At 49.6% G+C, this 9575-nt stretch overlaps 1 protein-coding gene and 1 long non-coding RNA gene across 15 annotated transcripts in view; both read right to left on the bottom strand.

Annotated features, from left to right (window-relative positions):
• The window catches only part of LOC148392770 (uncharacterized), a 6730-nt gene extending 1224 nt beyond the window's left edge, over positions 1 to 5506 (bottom strand). Inside the window, exons 1-8 of one of the 3 annotated variants that reach the window (XR_015860297.1) lie at positions 5392 to 5506; positions 5227 to 5261; positions 5119 to 5146; positions 4281 to 4392; positions 2858 to 4180; positions 1638 to 2793; positions 572 to 1563; positions 1 to 314 (exon numbers count right to left, since the gene is read on the bottom strand). The exon at positions 1 to 314 is cut by the window's left edge and continues 508 nt beyond it. This is a non-coding gene — a long non-coding RNA (uncharacterized LOC148392770). Of the gene's footprint in view, positions 315 to 571; positions 1564 to 1637; positions 2794 to 2857; positions 4181 to 4280; positions 5147 to 5226; positions 5262 to 5391 lie in introns of all 3 variants that reach the window. The other 2 variants (XR_015860298.1, XR_015860296.1) reach the window with 2 other exon arrangements.
• Positions 5507 to 7250: 1744 nt separating this feature from the next.
• Positions 7251 to 9575, bottom strand: part of LOC148392769 (uncharacterized) — a 110595-nt gene continuing 108270 nt past the window's right edge. For 11 of the 12 annotated variants that reach the window (XM_088384884.1, XM_088384881.1, XM_088384876.1 and 8 more), the window contains 2 exons: positions 7736 to 7888; positions 7251 to 7594 (listed from right to left, as the gene is read on the bottom strand). The gene's annotated coding sequence lies outside the window, so the exon portion shown is untranslated. The remainder of the gene's footprint in view (positions 7595 to 7735; positions 7889 to 9575) is intronic. The other variant, XM_088384880.1, reaches the window with a different exon arrangement.

Genomic DNA, 9575 nt, shown 5'->3' with positions numbered 1-9575 from the left:
AGAGTTCACTTCATGTATTTAAAAAACACAATAACAATAAAACAACAATATTGCAAAATGACGCAGCGCTGAGAAAGAGAAAGGCCTCATGCAGATGGCCAGTGTGCACACCCAGTGAAAAAGTGGAGGGAGGGAGGGAAAGAAAGAAAGCACAAAAGGAAAAACAAAGTCATACTCTCCTTAAATGCTGGCTGGGCGCTTCGCCCTCGCCGCATCCGCACCTGTCCGTCTCGTGTCGGCCGCTCATCACGGGAGAAGGTTGGCTCCCCCCCGGCCGGTATTTGACGTTTGGACTCATCCTCCGCCTCATGCCACTGCAAAAAGAAAAACGGGACTCTGTTGCACGCGGTTCACTTCTGTGGACGTACTCATTACCTGTCCATTAAAGCTTGCTCCTATTTTAAGCTCCCTTTATTAATAGCGTATGCACACATGAATGTTTTTGTTTTCTTTTTATGTCTGTTCCTATATGAAGAATTCAATGCTTATAATTTCTTTCTTTGTTGTAAAGTGCTTTGAGCTGCATTTCTTGTATGAATGGTGCTCTACAAATAAAGTTTTTTATTATTACCCTCTGGTCTCGCGGTCCTGTCCAGTCCCTCTGTGCAGGCACCCATCAGATCCAGTGCCCCAGCAATCCTGAAAGGCAGACATTGTGGTGGTTTTTGCAAGGGGAAAAATTTCACTAGCACCCCCCACCCCCAACCTTGACTAAGGTAAGTTTGAATCAGGTAACTAGCGGCACGCACGGGCTGGCGCATGTGTCATACGGCCCTCCCGCATTGGAGCGATCCGGGTTATGAAATGTTTAACCCCTTAAAAAAAGGGAGGGAGGGAGGGAAGGAAGGAGGGAGGGAGAGAGCGAGAGAAGATGAGAAGAGACTTTGGTGCGCACTTAAGCGCAACCGGCCAGTTCCCCCTGAGTAGAGCTGGCTTGGCCCCGAGTGGAAAAAAAAGAGGAAAACGTGACGTCACGGAGAGCGTCACGGAGAATCTCCTTGTCCTCGACACCGTCGACGACACTGGGACCCAGTCTGGCAGACATTATACCCTGGTATTCCACAAAGGGCAAGGTATAGCCACGTTCCACCCTGAGTGCACCAGGCCATGCAGGTACTGCCGGGCGCGTTGGAGAAAGAGAGCGAGAGAGGGAGGAAGAGGGGGAGGGAGGGGGGCAGGGGGTGTCTACTTTGCAGATTCGTATCTAGAGGGTCACAGCAACCCAAATGCCCATGCGTGCTACTAGTTACCCTATTCAAACTGACAGGGGTAGGGAAAGCACAAAAGAAAAAACAAAGTCATACTCCCCCCAAAACGCTGGCTGCATCTGCACCCATCAGTCTCGTGTGGGCCGCTCGTCACGGGCCAAGGTCCGGGTCTGCTCCGGCCGGTGTTGGACTCGTCTTCCGCCTCGCACAAGTGCAAAAAGACAAACGGCAGTCAGTTGCATGCGGCTCACATCTGTCAACGTACTCATGACCTGCCCTCTCCCTGGTCTTGTGGGTGCAGCCCAGTCCCTCCGGGTGCAGGCTGGCGCTCGTCCCATCCGCCGCCCCGGCAACCCTGAACGGCAGACAAATAAGGAAATCAAATTAAAACTAACAAGTGCGTTGCATATTGGATTGCCATGTCACCACCTCTGGCCAGCCTTGGCCAGTCATGCATCAGGCTCCTCGTCAACACTTGGCGACTGCTTTCTTTGGGTGATTCCTTCCTTTGCACCCCGCTCACCAATCGCGGGTCTAGTGGCCTCCGTCCACCGGCTTTTTGTTTCATACATCGTCTCTTCCACCTTGCAAGACAAGCACAAAAGTCTCGCTGCGCCGTCGCTTGCGCTTGCCGTCGCTTGCGCTTGCCGTCGCTTGCGCTTGCCGTCGCTTGCGCTTGCCGTCGCTTGCGCTTGCCGTCGCTTGCGCTTGCCGTCGCTTGCGCTTGCCGTCGCTTGCGCGGTCGCTTGCGCTTGCCGTCGCTTGCGCGGTCGCTTGCGCTTGCCGTCGCTTGCGCGGTCGCTTGCGCTTGCCGTCGCTTGCGCGGTCGCTTGCGCTTGCCGTCGCTTGCGCGGTCGCTTGCGCTTGCCGTCGCTTGCGCGGTCGCTTGCGCTTGCCGTCGCTGCGCGTTTGGCACTCAATGAGGGCTGCACAACATTTTGGAATACCAACGATATGGCAGTATTGGGCCAGACCACAGCATTGAGCAAAGTTGTGCAAAATTCTAGGATGGAGAGGAACTATTTGATCGCAATGACATCACTTAGACCAGTTAACTTTAACTTGCATCAATGACTTGTTGTCTTCTAAACTCATTACAAATAGTTGGGAGGCCAGAAAACATGTTTCATTTGCCACATGAATAGAAAAAAATCTTTGTTTTCCAAAAGTGCATGTCAACGACCTATACCACCATATGACAGTTTTCCAATCCAGGTGCAGCCCTACACACACACGTCACCATTGGTGTCCAAATGGTAGCCTCGGGCCAACTTGATCAACGCACCACACGAATGAACGCAACACTGCTTTGTAGCACAAAATATGAATGGCAACATTTTGTGATTGATTTAATGAATTTGTGTCAAAGAATTCTCAATTTGATTCAGTACGCAGCCCTCAAACAGACATTTGGACACCGCCGGTGTGAACTAAAAAGAAAAGAAAAAAATCAATTTCACATGCTGAAGCTGCGCAGGTCGACGCCTCCAGGGAAGCGGGTCTCCCTCAGAACTCTGCTACTTCAGAGCGATGCCACAGCGGTCCGTCCACCTCTGAGCAGATCGTGTCGCGTCCCGGTCGCCATCTGCACAAACAGAAACAATGTTAGAAACTCAAAGAGCACCCCAAGTTGTAGGTCACTTGCTTACTTGATCACAGCGGTTAGGTACTCTTGGTGACGGTCACCGGGTCGAATCGGGCCACGCACCCCCCTTTTGCGTCCGGCCTGCAAAAGGTAGAACATGCAATGAGTTGGGCGCTGCTCACATCATTAAGTCTTCACCGTGGACCGGCTCGCCCCAACACCGCCCCCTACACCTAGAGAACAAAGGACGCACAGTGGTACGTTAGGCTTCGATCAAGCACGACAGTGCTAGGTTAGAAAAAGACACAATGTGACTGTCTCGCTCCAACACCTAGGGGAGAACAAAGAACACAAGTACCACAGTGGTAGGTTAGGGTTAGAGGAAGTGCAACAGTGGTAGGTTAGAAAAGGAAAATGTCACAAGTCAAATTGCAAAATTGGACATTCGGGATCGGCTCGCTCCGACGCCACCCTACACCGAGGGGAAAGAACAAAGAACGCAGCAACTACGACAGTGGCAGGTTAGAAAAAGATACACAGCGGTACAAGTCGTATGACAAAATTGGACATTCAGCTCCACGTCAAAGTTCAGTTTTGTGTCCATCCACGGAACCACGTCCTCCCCCAAGTGGGCCGTCAATGGCAACCAAGCACAAGACAACGCTGGATCCAGACCAGCCACAACCACAGCGCACCTCGAAAGCAAGACCAACCATCAGAGCCCTAAACACTGTCCACACCTGCAACCTTTCCGTCGTGCACCCATAACCAAAGGCAACCACACTGCCCCCTACTGGGCACATGATCCGCACACGTCGACTTTTGCAGCGCGATGCTTGATTCTTGACTTGATATGGCCATTGCTCCTTTGTATATGGCCATTGCTCCTTTGCATATGGCCATTGCTCCTTTGCATACGGCCATTGCTCCTTTGCTCCTTTGCATATGGCCATTGCTCCTTTGCATATGGCCATTGCTCCTTTGCATATGGCCATTGCTCCTTTGCTCCTTTGCATATGGCCATTGCTCCTTTGCTCCTTTGCATATGGCCATGGCTCCTTTGCTCCTTTGCATATGGCCATGGCTCCTTTGGATAGGCCATGGCTCCTTTGGATAGGCCATGGCTCCTTTGGATAGGCCATGGCTCCTTTGGATAGGCCATGGCTCCTTTGGATAGGCCATTGCTCCTTTGGATAGGCCATGGCTCCTTTGGATAGGCCATGGCTCCTTTGGATAGGCCATGGCTCCTTTGGATAGGCCATGGCTCCTTTGGATAGGCCATGGCTCCTTTGGATAGGCCATGGCTCCTTTGGATAGGCCATGGCTCCTTTGGATAGGCCATTGTGCCTTTTCATATGGAATTATCCCATTCGGCTCCTCTTGCAGCCTACAAAAACACAGACAGCCATTAATTGTGTGCTGGGAAGCTAAAACTCGACAACCATTGTGTGTTGGGAAGTTGAAACTTGACAAAAACAGGTTTTCACCTGATTTAGGACTACTCTTCCTCAGTGTCCTCAACATCACTGAAAGGGCTCCTTCAAGAGCCTCCTGCTTGCTTTGTATAGAAGGATGCTGGCTGGGCGGCAGTTTTTAGCACTACAAAAGACAAGCAAATGATTGCAACAAAAATAGACATTGAGTCGAGTGCCAATGGCATGATTTTTTACCAACAATTATACATACTAGGAGTTTTACATTTGAAAAAAAATATTATATTGTAGTAAGTTATGATAATTGATCAAAATTATAGTTCATATTTGAATTTGATACATTCTAAGTAGAGTTTTACATTTGAAAAAATATATAATCATCACATTGTAGTAAATTATGATAATTATTCAGGATTATAATTCATATTTTAATTTAATCATTCATCAACTCCCCTCACATTGGACAGATGATCCAGGTTGGCGGCGTCCAAGACGGGAGAAAATAACCCGGGCAAATGTTTGTTGCGTAACGGAACGAGAGCGGGCGGGCGCCATCTTTGAATGGATTTGGTCCGATTTGGACATGACGTAACATATACGTTGCATTCACCAGTTTGCATTCACCAGTTTGCATGACACGGAAATGGCACACGCATCATATAAAATAATTTAAAAAATGGTTAAGTTGACTAGAGTCAAACTAACATTTCCTATAGTCAGACAAACACGCGCTTATCGGCGGCGTCATTTACGAACCGTCTACAGACAGACGAATGAAAAAAATGCTGGCCAGCATGAAAAAAAAACAACCGCGAAAGACATTTAAAATACCACCAAAACGCGCAACGACGCGACGCAAAGTGGATTGTGCCGTGTCGTGCCGTGCCGAAACCTCAAGCACTCCCTAGACAGCGAAAATCCTGCAAGAAATAATAAATGGCATCGTAAGAAACTGCAAACATTTGCTCACGGGCTAAATGGCCTGCGGCCTACAATTTACCTCCAGGTGGACGTGACGTGGCCGAGTCACGAGTCCTGCGACAAACAAAACAAAACGGCTTGTGAGAAAAGGCAACAAAGCGTGCCAATCGTGCAACAAACACGGACGGCGTCCGTCGTGAAAAACGGCAGGAGACGACAAACATTTGCTAGCATGCTCGCTTACCGGAGAAACCGTCCGCCGCGCCGCCACGCGCTCGGTGGCACCTCCATATGATAACTCCCCTTGAGCGAGCACACCTGCCTTCAATTGACCTAAAGACCTGACGTCACATCCGTCGATTCAAATCTTCTTCTCCTGATCGTCCAACGGCGCTCAGCACACTGACGCCACCAGGTGGTCGCCTGTCATGGTGACTACTGTGGAAAGGCTTGCTTCGGACTATCCGTTGAAACTTTCAACACCGAACATGTTTGGATGGAGGATACCCTATCAATATGACCAAATCTCCTTTGGTTCCCGAGCAGGCTCTGGTCGACTGGTTAACGCCATTGCCTTCAATCAAATGAAAATATTTGTATCGAGTATATTTGTATTGTATATTTGTAAACGTGCTTTTGTTGTGCAATTAACCCTTTATTTATTTATTCTCTTTTTTTTTTAACCTCCTGTAGTGTACCTACACATATTGTCATATAAAATGTCTGATTTTTATGTTTTAATTGGCGAATATAAAAACAAGGAATAAGACGCCAGACACGTTTTAACATAAATGTTTATTAAAAATAATAATATCAAAAGCAAATTTCAAACCAGCAATCTAATGTGAAATTGCAGTAGATATATTGGATAACAATATTTAGGCGTATATAGGTGTACACGTTATTTAAAAACGACTATAAGTGTTATACTACGACACAAGTGTTTACCAGCTCAGTGGCCTAAGAGGAGAGTGTCCGCCCTGAGACTGGGAGGTGGTGGGTTCAAACCCCTGCCGAGTCATACCAGTGACTATAACAATGGTACCCATTTCTTCCCTGCTTGGCACTCAGTGGAAGGGGTTGAAATGGGGCCCCCCCCTGCTGCTCACTTATACTCCGGTGCGACTTACAGTCCGAAAATTACGGTAAGTTCAAAAATATCAGAGGACGTGATAAACAACTGAGGTGATTTGGTTGCATAAGCAAGCCTAACCCTAAGCACAGCAAAAGCGAGAGCAAGCCTAACACAAACCCTAACCCTAAGCACAGCAAGAGCTCTGGGCGAGTGGTTAACGCCATTGCCTTCAATCAAATGAAAATATTTGTATCGAGAGTTCATCCTAAAACGAATTGTTCTTGCAAAAATTCTGCCTGCCGCCGTTGCAGTGCTCCCGTGGACTCATTTTCAAGTCAGTTGCTAAGAAACACCACACCGTTGCACAGAGACAATTCTTGAGTCATATCAAATCAATGATTTTCAAACGGGTCCAAACAAGCTTTTCCCTCATGGCTACAAAGATCTTTAGATCTTTTCGTTCACTCTCGTTCACTGAAAACATTCGTTCTTTTGAACCCATCGTTCACTCACGAGCCAACACTACACTGCAGTAGTGATACACACACACACACACACACACACACAATGATACGACAAACACGATGACACGACTTTTCACGCACCTGCACCCAACGAGGGAATCTTGGGAAACATGTTGGAACGCGGCCCCGAGGACTAGAGCTTGACACCTGTGACCTTTGACCATGATATTTCCCTCATAAAGTGGCCTGTGTTTAGGCCACGCGCTCGGTGGCACCTCCATATGATAACTCCCCTTGAGCGAGCACACCTGCCTTCAATTGACCTAAAGACCTGACGTCACATCCGTCGATTCAAATCTTCTCCTGATCGTCCAACGGCGCTCGGCACACTGACGCCACACTGGTGGTCGGCTGTCATGGTGACTACTGTGGAAAGGGTTGCTTAGGGAAATATCATGGTCAAAGGTCACAGGTGTCAAGCTCTAGTCCTCGGGGCCGCATTCCAACATGTTTTCCAAGATTCCTTCGTTAAGCGCACCCTAAAAAAAATGGCTCATACACATGGAGTCTCAAAAATGTATTAGTCAGTCATTTTTGTGCATTTATTGCTTCATAAAAGTTCATAAAAATAACAACAGATATTTTATAACGCATCCATATGTTCGTGGGGGGGGTCAAATATATGGAGAGAGGTTTGTCTTCTTCACTTTTTTTTAGTCTGAGGATTTGTGCTGCAAAATCTGGAAAATTCCGATCCGTATTAGACATTACGTCAAGTTCAAAGTAATGACCATTTTAGAAAAATGGACCAAAGCCTCCGAATGTGGGGAAGAAGACTCGGGGTGGTGGCGCTCTTCTTCGTCTCGACTCCCTTAGCCAAAGTTTCTTCCTCTTGGGGTCCGCGTGACCTGGGAGGAGCCAGACAAGCCGTCGTCATTTGGCTTTTTCAAATTTGACACAATACATGTAATGTTAACGAGGATAAAAAATCTTGTTTGAATGTCTTGGGCCAAAATTGGGAGCGCCCCAAAACGGCACACGTTTGTCACCTCTGCTAAGGCCGTAGTCTCCTTCGTCGTCGTCCTCGTCGTCATCGCCAGCCGGGTTCTGGGCGAAGCTCCTCAGATAGCGCTGGTGGTGTGAGCAGGCGACGGGAAGATGGTGTCTGCGGCGGTGATGCTCGTCGTCGTCTGTTGGGACAACTGTTTTGGAACAACAAAATATATACCTTCGGTGATGATTGATGGACGGACGGACGGATGGATCTTGATGCCCACAACATGGCCGACACCTGACCACAACCCGAAATACATAGCAAAGTCTATTCGTATGAAACATGGCTGAGTTGATTGTGATTAGTCATGTAAATGAAATGGAATTTGCTTCTTGCTCCCTGCAGGTCATTTCCATTTCTTTTGAATTATGGGCAGCACCGGGGAAACGAACGACGGCACCAGATTCCAGGCGAATCTCGCCCATTGTGTCGTGTAATTAAGTAGGCGCAAAGGAAGCGAGGGGTGGGGGTTCAGATGCTCTCCGAGCTCACTTTGGACAATTGTTTGATTTGCAATTTTAGGGAGGAGTTTTTTCCTCTTAAGTTCTCTCACTATGCTTGGGTCTACCGGATCAATATATTCTTGATCACAGTGTGGTTACCCGGGTAACGAGATGGCTTTCGACAGCAATCCATCATGGTAATTAACGCAGGCAAGGCAAATAAAAAGGAGATCAAATAGTGTTTGAAATCAACCAATTCCAAATTATGATTTAGAAAACCAGTTTTTGCAGGGCTGGCTGCAGCGTCGCTTAGCAACAGCAATGCGCATGCGTGACTCCAAACTCACTAGACGCATCCAAGGCAATCCCAGCATCGTCCAGGCACATCCAAGACTGTCCCAGCGCCGATCAGGCGCATCCAAAGTGCATCCGAGGTGGTCCCGGTGTCGTCTAGGCGCAACAAAGGCAGTCCCTGCGTCGTCCAGGAGCATCCAAGGCAGTCTTGCCATAGTCCAGGCGCATCCATAACGCATCCGAGGCACATCCTAGGCAGTCCCGAAGTCATCCAGGCGCATCCACGGTGGTACTGGCGTAGTCCAGGCGTATCAGAGACATATCCGAGGCAGTCCCGGCGTCGTCCAGGGGCATCCAAGGTGCATCCTTGACAGTCCCGTAGTCGTCCAGCCTCATCCAAGGGAGTCCTGGGGTCGTTCAGGGGCATCCAAGGCGCATCCAGGCATATCAAAAGCACATCCAAGACGGTCCCAGCAACATCCAGACACATCCAAGGCGGTCCTGGTGTCGTACAGGCGCATCAGAGGCGCATCAGAGGCGCGTCCGAGGCGCATCCAAGCAGCATCCAAGCCAGTCCCGGCGTTGTCCAGGCGCATACAAGACGCATTCAAGGCAGTCCCGGCGTTTTTCAGGTGCATCCTAGGCGGTCCTGGCGTCGTCCAGGCGCAACCAAGGCACATCCAAAGAAGTCCCGGCGTCGTCCAGGCGCATCCAAGGCAGTCCCGGTGTCTTCCAGGTTCATCCAAAGCATGTCCAAGGGGTTACCCGCAGCCGAGCCGCAGCCGAGCCGGAGCCGAGCCGCAGCCCAGCCGCAGCCGAGCCGCAGCCCAGCCGCAGCCCAGCCGCAGCCGAGCCGCAGCCGAGGCAGTCCCTGCATCATACAGGCGCATCCAAGGCACATCTAAGGCAGTCCCGGCTTCAGGCACATTCAAGGCGGTCCTGGTGTCGCACAGGCGCATCAAACGCGCATCAAAGGCAGTCCCAGCATCGTCCACGCGCATCCAAGGTGGTCCCAATGTCGTCCAGGCGCCACAAAGGCGGTCCCAGGATCGTCCAGGCGCATACAAGGCGGTCCAGGCGTTGTCCAGGCACATCCAA

The sequence above is a fragment of the Syngnathus floridae genome, chromosome 9 (genome assembly GCF_059516105.1).
Source record: "Syngnathus floridae isolate MCC-2025c chromosome 9, RoL_Sflo_1.0, whole genome shotgun sequence".
Classification (NCBI taxonomy): Eukaryota; Metazoa; Chordata; class Actinopteri; order Syngnathiformes; family Syngnathidae; genus Syngnathus; species Syngnathus floridae.
The sequence above is the reverse complement of the archived record's forward strand: the minus strand, read 5'-3'. Positions and strand labels throughout refer to the sequence as shown.